Genomic DNA, 9,317 nt, shown 5'->3' with positions numbered 1-9,317 from the left:
CTTATAACATGCATGATTATTCTGAAAAAAAAAAAGAAACAAACAAAACAAAGCCCAACTATTTTAATTTAGTTTTTAAAATTAAAAATGTAAAAAATCTATCATGCTTAGATATTGTATAGTAAGTACTCTTAGTGTTTTGTGTCCTGTTAGCTTTTTCACCTTGTTCTCCCACTGTGTGTCCAGATTAATTGATTATTCATGTAGTTTTCTACAAACATTGCAGCAAAAAGACAGAAAACAATGGACATAGATAATGAAATTTCACATTTTGCTATGCCTACCTTTTTCTTTCAAACTAACCTAAGTTAATAAAACTTCACATAAAAGCCTTTGAAATTTCATCTTGGTTTTTGTGAAAGAGGTGAAAGTTGACCTAGAAGTGCTTGACCTATAACTTGGCGGCTACTGAAAGTCTAGCCTCATAATTCAAAGGTCCAGTGACAGCTTTGCCTATAAACCCAAGTCTTCATTTCACTGACATTTTTAGGCTTAGTCTCCTTGAAAATATTAACAAAAGTGAAGCATATCATTTCTCTGCTTGAGAGAGCAATGGTGATGTTTATGGAACCATTTGCTGTCTCAGGGTAATCTCCCGGATAATTTGGATTAACCTTATCAGGTCTCTAGATACACTACCCAGAATGGATGATCTCTAGAATAACCTTTCCAGATCTTGAAGTTTTAACAGTGTGTCATGTCTTACCAAAAGACTTTCAACAGAAATTATTAAAAACTATTCTATGTGGATTATTTACTTCAAGTCTTTTGGTCTTAGGTTGCCTTCATGCAAGCAAGAAAATATCTTTTATTAATAATTTTATTAGAAAATGGGACACCTTTATACCATGTTTAGTTTTTATTTAACAAAATAGATGTTATGAATCAAAATGTTTCTTTTTTCTCGTATTTGTCCAAGTTATGAAATGGGTTTCCTGGAGTAATGCTCATTTATTTGCTGGTTGAGAGTTGCCCTAAGTGAGTGAAGAATTTTTGTAGGGAACTATTTATCTTTTATGTGGACAATAAAAAATTTCTTACATTTGTATTGGTCAAAGATCCTTCTGGGATTTTTTTTAAAAATTATTCTATCAGAAAGAGAGAAGACAAATGTCTTTTAGAGTTGGGACTGAATTCTGAAATTCAGTTCTACTTGACTTCAATATCATAATATGGCTTGCTGCAAGAAATAAAAATAAATAAGGTGAGGCTGAAGAGAATATACAGTTGCTAAGGCACTTGCCATGCATATGGCTGTACTTGGTTTAGTTTCTGAAAAAATATGTCCCCCCATCAGTATTAGGAGCACACCTTGAGCAAAGCTCGGGTTGGCTCTGGTGGACTCCTTCAAACTGTTTTTTACCACATCATTCTCACAGTTCAAGTGTAACCTATTGTGCCATCTTAACCTCCCCTTCTTCTTTGGTAACTTCAATTATGTGGTCAGAGTGCAAGGTTTTATTTATATTTTGCGTTGTTTCTTTATTTTCCATATGAATGAGATAATATGGTATCTCCCATAAGCTTATATTCTTACTATGATACTCTCCAGTTCCTTCCATATACATAAAAAAACAAGATTTTATATTTTCTTATAACTGTACAGTTTTCTACTATATACATTTGCCATAACTTCTTTATGCATTTATCTATCATGGGGCAAGTGGACTGTTTTCCTACTCTTGGCTATTATGAATAGCATTGCAATGGATGGTTAGTGTGCATCTAGATTTTCAAATAAGTGTTTTGATTTTCTTTTTTTTTTCTTTCTTCTGGGGAGAGCGGAAACGCAGTCCCCCATTACCATAAATTATGCAGTCAGTCGAGTTTTCCACATTTGGGGAAATCGCAGAGGTCAGCACACCTGGAGTGCAATGGGTGAGCCTCGCCCTGAAGAAACCACCTTTGTGATCATGGTAACGCCCCTGCCAGGTAAGTATTTGATTTTCAAATAATATGTTTTCAAACATATATCTAGGCATGAAACTGTTATATAATATGGTAGATCTATTTTTTTTAATATTTTGAGAAATCTCCATGCTGTTTCCATAAGAGATAACCGATTTATATTCTAACCAACAATGTATAAGGGGCACCTTTTCACTAAATCCTAGTGCAAAGCTGGCTGGTTTTGGCCTGCTTGATACATATCATTATAAAAAATGTATACTAAGGCCATTGGTGGTTAATGAAATGACATACATGTACCTGTAAGAATGTATTACTATTTAATCTTGGTGTTATTGCAGTTTATCTCCATTTATTTGTTCTTTTATTATCTCCATTTATACTTTTGTATCAGATATCTGCTGTGTAGTATTTTGTTCTATTTGCCTTTTTTGTTTCTTGTAAGAATTTTATTAAGACAACTGGGAAGTTTATATTTAGGTTTCAGCTTAGAACATAATTTAAATTGAAAGCAAGTAAATATCAAATTCTTTCCAAATGATCCCAATACTACTCACATTTTTTTGGGGGGGCACACCCGTTTGATGCTCAGGGGATACTCCTGGCTAAGCGCTCAGAAATTGCCCCTGGTTTGGGGGGACCATATGGGACGCCGGGGGATCGAACTGCGGTCCTTCCTTGGCTAACACTTGCAAGGCCTTACCTCTAGAGCTACCTCACCGGCCCCTTACTCACATTTTTTTTATTTTTAGGAACTTGCTGCTTCCAAAAGAGATTTATTTTCCTTTTGTGAAATGTCCTTTAGTATTTCCTCAAATTAAAAAAATTAAGTCTAGTTTAAATATAAAGTATGTAATATGGATACAATCCTATTAAATTGGTATTGATGTACAGTTACTACACATGGGGCTGGAGCAAAAGCAAAGTGGGGCGAGTGTTTGCCTTGCACAGATCTAACCCGGTTCAAGCTCTGTCATCTCATATGGTTCCCAAAACTGCCAGGAATGATTTTTGAGTGCAGGGTCAGAAGTAATCATTGTGAACCACCAGATGTGACACCCCACCCCCCAAAAAGTTCCTGCACACACCACCATCCTGACTCTCCCTTAAGTTTTACTTGAGAAATCTGCTGATATTTTGGAGGAAAGTTCCATGAAAGTGAATCTTGAACTTTTCTCTTTCTGATTTAGTAATCTTTATCTTTGATTTTGGACATTTTAATTATCAAGTGTTGGCATATGACTATTGGATTTTTATTATCTAGAATACTTTCAATATTTGGGTCAGGTTTTCATTCTCAGTGTGGTCAATTTATCAGGTAATGCTTCTTTCAATTAAAAATTCTGGAAATGGTCTTTCGGATTTTTTTTTTTTTTTACTCTTAAGGATATATCCTAAGAACACAAGAATACAACACAAAAACCCCTTCTTCACACCTATATTTATTGCAGCACTATTCACAATATCCAGGCTCTGGAAACAACCAAGATGCTCTTCAACAGACGAATGACTAAAGAAACTGTTGTACATATACACAATGGAATATTATGCAGCTGTCAGGAGAGATGAAGTCATGAAATTTTCCTATATATGGATATACATGGAATCTATCATGCTGAGTGAAATAATGCAGAATAGTTTCACTCATCTATGGGTTTTAAGAAAAATAAAAGTCATTTTTGCAACAATCTTCAGAGACAATGAGAGGAGGGCTGGAACTTCCAGCACACTTCGAAGCTCACCACGAAGAGTGGTGAGTGCAGTTATAGAAATAACTACACTGAGAACTACCAGGTGAATGAATGAGGGATCTGGAAAGCCTGTCTAGAGTGTAGGTGGAGGTTCGGTGGGATGGAGGGAGATTTGGGACATTGGTGGTGGGAATGTTGCACTGGTGAAGGGGGGTGTTCTTTACATGACTGAAACCTAATCACATTCATATTTGTAATCAAGATGTTTAAATAAAGATATTATAAAAAATTCTGGAAATGCAGTGGCCATGTCTACATTTAGCCAGCTCTATACTCATTGTTTTTGAAAGAGATATAAACCAAACTATGAAAAATTATGAGTACACTGGCCATGCAGCTGAAAGTTGACGACAACCTTTGGTGAGGGTACACCTGATGAAGCCACATTAGCTAAACCTCCATCCACAATTACTGCTTGGCCAATGTATCTACAGCTCTCTGCTGAGACACCAATCTGACCAAAAACTCAAGGTATACAGGCATTTGGGCTGCATACCAGGACTTTTTTTTTTGGAGTGTATTCAGGCACTCTCCTCACTCCCTCTACTTCTTCTATTTCAGGAAGTTCTGGCAGCTGAAACTATTCCACAAATGCACTAGTATTGGCAATAGAGCTTGGAATTCCTGATCCAGGTGACAACTCCAATTTTTTAAATATTGTCATCCCTGTAGACATCCCATTTAGACTCCAAAATTTATCTGAAACCACTTAATGTCTAGAACCAAAAGAAATAACAATGATAAACTAACTATGGAGCTTACTAAACCTCTGACACTGATTTAATTACCACAATGTGAGATAAAATAATTTTCACACATTGCTATACTCTAAATTTTCTTTCTTCAATTTTTCTTTTTTTAATAATTTGACTCCCATTCACATGTAAATAAATGATTCTGATCATTTATGCCAATTATATGATACATGGTCTTTAAATAAAGTAATTTATTTAATTATTAATAAGAATACTTATAGTAACACATATAAGGAATAAATGCCTACCATGTAGATACTTGTTATTTTCTGAATGCTACTGAATGCTTCTGTTGTTTAAGGAAATCCTTGAACTTTTTGGATTTTTAAAAATTTGCCAATAGTTCTACTTTTCATGCAGTCAACTATATTGTTCTTTATTCTAGATTTAAATTTTATATTTTGCTTTGACTGAACATAATTTTCTGTTCATTTGCATACACACTTTTAATGATTAAATTTGAATTATTTTGATTTGTAAAAAAAATAAAGTTGAAAAAAAATGATGGTGGGAATCTTGCACTGGTAAAGGGGGTATTCTGTTTATGACTGAAACCCAACTACAAACATGCTTGCAGACATGGTGCTTAAAAATTTATAAAAAAAACAAAACAAAACAAAAAAGACTCATGCATCTGGGGTCAGAAGAGTAATACAGTGGGTAGGGTATTTTTTTTGCAATGCAGATTCAATCCCCAGCATCCTATATGGTCCCCTAAGCACTGCCAGGAGTAATTCCTGAGTTTAGAGCCGGAAGTAACCCTGAGAATCAACCACTGTAAAAACCAACTGGCTTGTTCACAAAACAAACAAAAAAATTCTACTACTTTCCTCCTCTCTTTTTTTGTAACCTCTATTATCTGAATACTCTTGTTAGTATTGCCTTGTAAATTTCTAATATATATTTTTCTACATTTTTTCAACTTGATAGTTTTTTTACAATCTGAGATTACTGATTCTATATTTTTCTTTTAGCTTCTGTCATTCTGCTATCAATCTGGTTATTGTGTATTTTTAGTAGAGCTACTATATTTTTATCTCTTTTATTTTCTTATTATATTAGCTCCAAAATTTTCTTTTATCATCATTAGGACTGCTAATCTAATTTTTCATTATGTACCTTACACAGTGTTATTGTATTAGTTTTCCAATTAGTTCTGGTAAAATTTTCTGTCTACAGATTATGGCTGGTTTTCAGGTAGGGACTGGTATGGAGTGTATTTGTATCTGTATTTGAATGGTGCTCTGGCAGTGACTGGAAGTTGGTCATAAGAATCAACCATCAATTGTAGCAATGAGGATGAATGGATCCAAGGTGAGGGTTCATAGGTTTAGTGTGTGGCACAGACTGTGAGCTAAATTAGTTATTGGAAGATTGTGATTCTGAGTGCTTGGCACTGGCTGTGTTGCCAAGGTTGTACAATGCTGGGTGGTGAGTGAGGTGTTTGTAGTCCAGAGTGCCTGGCACTGCTGAATAGCTATGGTCTCATATGGGCATTGTTTGGGGAATTCATGCTAAGACAAGTCTGAAAGGAGACTGGAACTCCAATTTCAGCTTGTGATACAGTGCATATTGAAAGGCCAGTGTGTGTGTGTGTTGGGGGGGGGGCAGAGTCTGCCAGGTTTAGACTTGAAATGAATGGAGTGTCTACAGGGTGCTTGGCAGCAGTGAGGTTGGTCAAATTTTATATAATTAGTCAGAATTCTTGGCAGTTCTTTTCACCTACAGTCAGCTCAGATATTTATTGGGAGTAGGTGAGACTTTCATTAGGGATTTTCCATCATAGTTTGTTAGCAGGGAGATGGGTTTTGAAATAGCATCTACCATCAAGATGATGCCTGCTAGCAATCCTGACCCCAGATTATACCCTATAATTCATTGTTTCCTGTTCCAGTGCTCTAAGATTGTAGGATGGGTTACTGAATTCCCACTGGTGCTCACCAAGTGGGGTTTCCACACCTTAGTTATCTCTTCTCTTTTGAAGCTTGGTTCCTCATATAGTGATTTTTTTCATTGCGAGGTCATATCTTTGTCACTGTCTGCCTGACTGTCTTCTTACTTCTTGATATGAAGTTTTAGTTTGTTCAGATTTTAGCAAAGTTTCTGTGTACATCAAACCCCTTTTGGTAAATATTTGTTTTCATTATGGGGGAATGGGATAAATGAAAGTTTCACTTGTTTTATTTTGGTCAAAGCATTCCCTAATTGTTGACAAGTATATTTTTGACTCATGATTTAATTTGAAATATTTTTTGTTTGTTTTTTAAGGAAAGGGGCAATTCCAGTTTCGTTCAAGGCTTATTTCTGGCTCTACGCTCAGAGATCAAGACAAGATCAAACTAGGGTTGGCTGCATGCAAGGCAAACACCTTATTTATAAACTATTTCTTGTCCCCAAAGTGTGTTGTTTATATTTCAAATACTTGAGGATTTTTTCATGTACATATGTTATTATCTTTTTTGTTTTCAATTTATTTGTTTTAGGAAACAAAGGTTTAACAATTGGTGGCATATGGCAGGATGTCATAAATTCAAACGAGTTAGCAAGTAATATAGTCTGGTCAAAGTCTTTACCAAACAGTCCAAAGTAGAAAATTATTTCCTATCCATGCTTGGACTTAGACAAATTCAAGAAAAAATAAATATTTATAAAAAATAAAATGGCCAACCTATTTTCTCTAGTTTATTTGAGCAATTCCTACATAATAAGAATGAAGCGCATCTTCTTTTATATGAAGCAATGATACAAGTATTTACTTTTCATTTGTATTTTTGAAAATCCCAAACCAAAAATACCCCTAAAAATACCACAAACTAAACAAAGTCACAACATAGTGGGTGCATATTTGGCTCTTAATTTTACATCAAAATCAGATAACTTATTATGTATTGAGGAAGAAACCAAAATTATTGGTCTGACAGAACTCGGACAGCAGTGGCTGGAAGAATATTTATATGTACTATTGCAATCAACTTAAAGGACTGCTTACTAGCATGGTTAACTATGATTAAATTATTGATTAAAAGAGTCATTTGCTCTGTTTCAGATTATCTGAATACTGGAATTTAGTAACAACAGGTATTTAAGATTTGGAATTTTGGAAGCTAAAAATAGAACTTTATTGCAACTTGAAGAGAAGGTGGAAAAACTCAGAGTTTTTAATATGGGATATTCTTCTATTCCTGTTAAATTCATCACTGAATTAGTGAGGAAAATCCTAGACCTGTTGGTAGTTCCTTCCACTTGATTCATAAAGAAACTTTTTTTTGTTTGTTTTTTGGGTCACACCCGGCAGCACTCTGGGGTTACTCCTGGCTTTACGCTCAGAAATCCCTCCTGGCAGGCTCGGGGGGGGGGGGGGGGGACCATATGGGATGCCGGGATTTGAACCACTGTCCTTTTGCATGCAAGGCAAATGCCTCTCTCCATGCTATCTCTCCAGCCCCATAAAGAAACTTTTTAAAGGTGAATTTTTCATGAAATAAATATAGCAATTCTGGAAGGTCTGTTAGTTATCACATCAGAGAGAAAAGCCAAAACACACTCCAGTGAACAGAAGTTGTAGGTGGTCTTGTGTGAGAAATCCAAAATATCCTTCAGCAGAAACAACTAAACAAAATACACAATGCTCCTAGAAATAAACACACTCATGGACAAACCCTCTATCTATATTTCCTGTGTCCAAGATGCTACTCTGAAAACAAGAGTACCAATAGCCATAATCATGCAGAGTTCATAGGAGGTTTCTGAAATCTAGTTTTCTGAAAGGGGCATGAACAGAAAACTCAGGTGCAACTCAGAGAAAAGAAACCCTCAGGATTCATAGTGCCAGAGGATTCAGAGGGACTTTCTTTACAGAGAAAGAAAGAATGAAAGAAGAGAGGTAGAGATAAGAGTGAATGAGTGAGAGAGAAAGAGAGAGAGAGAGAGAAAGAGAGAAAGGATCATTTGCCACCAGCCCTAATACTGCACTTTGCAAGACGCTCTCTTTTCTCAGCCTCCAGGAAGCAGCTGGTCCCCAGACTTGCTCATGTCTCCCTAGGACAGAAGTTACTTGGTAACTGAACAAAATTTGTGTCCACAGAATAGTCTCACTCATCTATGGGTTTAAAAAGAAATAAAAGATATTGAAATAATTCCCAGACATTCCAGGAAGGACTGGATCAAGATGTGAAGCTCACCACAAAGAGGGGTGAGTGCAGTTAGAGAAATAATTACACTGAGAACTATCATAACAATATCAGTGAATGAGGGATGTAGAAAGCTGTCTCGAATACAGGCAGGGTGTGGAGGAGGGAAGAGATGAGGGCATTGGTGATGGGAAGGTTGCACTGGTGAAGTGGGGGTGTTCCTTTTATGACTGAAACCCAACTATGATCATGTTTGTAATCACAGTGTTTAAATAAAGATATTATTATTTAAAGAAAAAACAGAACTTGTATCCAGTTTCAATCTGAGAGCATTGCAAACTAGCACTTCATGAAGTACCCGAAAGTCTATGAGCCTTTCAGCTGGGAACAGGCCATTGAGTTCCCAGAAGAGTCGGGCATAGCCCCACCATGGTGCCATCTGTCCCCAGCACCAACTCTGAGCATCCTGCTCCTGGGTCTGGCCACCACCCCAACATGTCTGACTGCAGAAGTAACTGATGGCAGCCAGGAGGAGACCAGCTAGCTACCTCAGTTTCTGGACTAAGCATCCAGTACTTCTTACATGGATCCAACATGCTGAGGGTTCCTAAAACCCTTTATTCTGGACAACTCAGTCACTCCAGGGCTCACCCAGTCCCAATAAGTCACCAAGTAAAACTTAAAACAGAGCTGAAAGGGACACTCTTCTATGAGAAGTAGACAGTTTTGCTACTTAAAGAAGACACTGAGAATTTGTACAGCTGTGAAGGACT

At 36.4% G+C, this 9,317-nt stretch overlaps 1 non-coding gene across 1 annotated transcript; it reads right to left on the bottom strand.

Moving 5' to 3' along the window:
- Nucleotides 1-1,772: 1,772 nt before the first annotated feature.
- On the bottom strand, nt 1,773-1,940 carry LOC126021101 (U1 spliceosomal RNA). The gene has a single exon (XR_007499713.1). It is a non-coding gene; the product is annotated as a U1 spliceosomal RNA (small nuclear RNA).
- Between the last annotated feature and the right edge of the window lie 7,377 nt (nt 1,941-9,317).

The sequence above is a fragment of the Suncus etruscus genome, chromosome 10 (assembly GCF_024139225.1).
Source record: "Suncus etruscus isolate mSunEtr1 chromosome 10, mSunEtr1.pri.cur, whole genome shotgun sequence".
Lineage (NCBI taxonomy): Eukaryota > Metazoa > Chordata > Mammalia > Eulipotyphla > Soricidae > Suncus > Suncus etruscus.
Note: the sequence above shows the minus strand (reverse complement) of the source record. Positions and strands in the feature narration are given on the sequence as shown.